The following is a 920-nucleotide window of genomic DNA, read 5'->3' as shown; positions in this document are numbered from 1 at the left end:
GATGATGAATTAATTGTTGAGTTTTCTCTGCTGCTCTCTCGTTGATTTGCTTCTTCTTCTTTTGAGTGATTTTCTGGTGCTGATGATGTTCTTCGGAGAATTGTCTGCTGGTGCCGTACTGGTGTCGTTGAGGACCCCGGGGGCGTGGGTAATTCTTCAAGTTAGCCAATGAGAACTTCTAGGNCCGGGGGCGTGGCTAATTCTTCAAGTTAGCCACTGAGAACTTCTAGGTATCCTTGACGTCTTCCTGTTGAGTGCTGTCATCCTGGTGAATTCCTTGTCGAGTTGAGGGAGGCGTAAATTCCCCCAGTTGGCGAAAGCGCCGACTGTCGAGTCGAAGGAGGCGTAAATTCCGTCGATCATCGTCGAACTCGAGGCTGATGATTGCTAAGGGGAGAAACACAGGTTGAGAGAGGTATCACTTGCCAAAATAACGATAAATGGAACGTGATACTTATCTCTCCATCCTGGAGCCTTTGGTGTCCCCTAGCTGCTTGGTGATAACATCTTCCAGGGCCTGTTCTGCGGTAGATAGTATGCCGGAGAGGCTTCTGGAAATTCTGATGCCTTTTGTTGATTTCTGTAGATTTAACTGTGTCTCACAGTTGTTGATCATCTGTGGTGATAGCTCCGCAATTTGTATGCAGTTGATTACATTAAATTTGCATGTTTCCTGGTCTCTGAATTTTGGTGAAGCTCCATCAGCTGCTCGTTGAAGGTTTCCTTACGGCCGTTAGAGAAACCTTCGGTGAACAAACTGTGCAATTACGTACCTCGTAGTGTACCATAATTGCTGTGTGTTGGCGCCAACTACTTGAAGATTCTAGGATTTGACGAGGTGAACCGCCTTGGTTGTCAATCCTCCTGCTAATGTTGAATGGACCAGTCTTCTTTTATGTGAATCGGCTGTTTAATATTTC

This window comes from Diachasma alloeum, unplaced genomic scaffold (genome assembly GCF_001412515.2).
Source record: "Diachasma alloeum isolate Michigan unplaced genomic scaffold, Dall2.0 Dall_scaffold_00757, whole genome shotgun sequence".
NCBI classification, from domain to species: Eukaryota; Metazoa; Arthropoda; class Insecta; order Hymenoptera; family Braconidae; genus Diachasma; species Diachasma alloeum.
The sequence above is the reverse complement of the archived record's forward strand: the minus strand, read 5'-3'. Positions refer to the sequence as shown.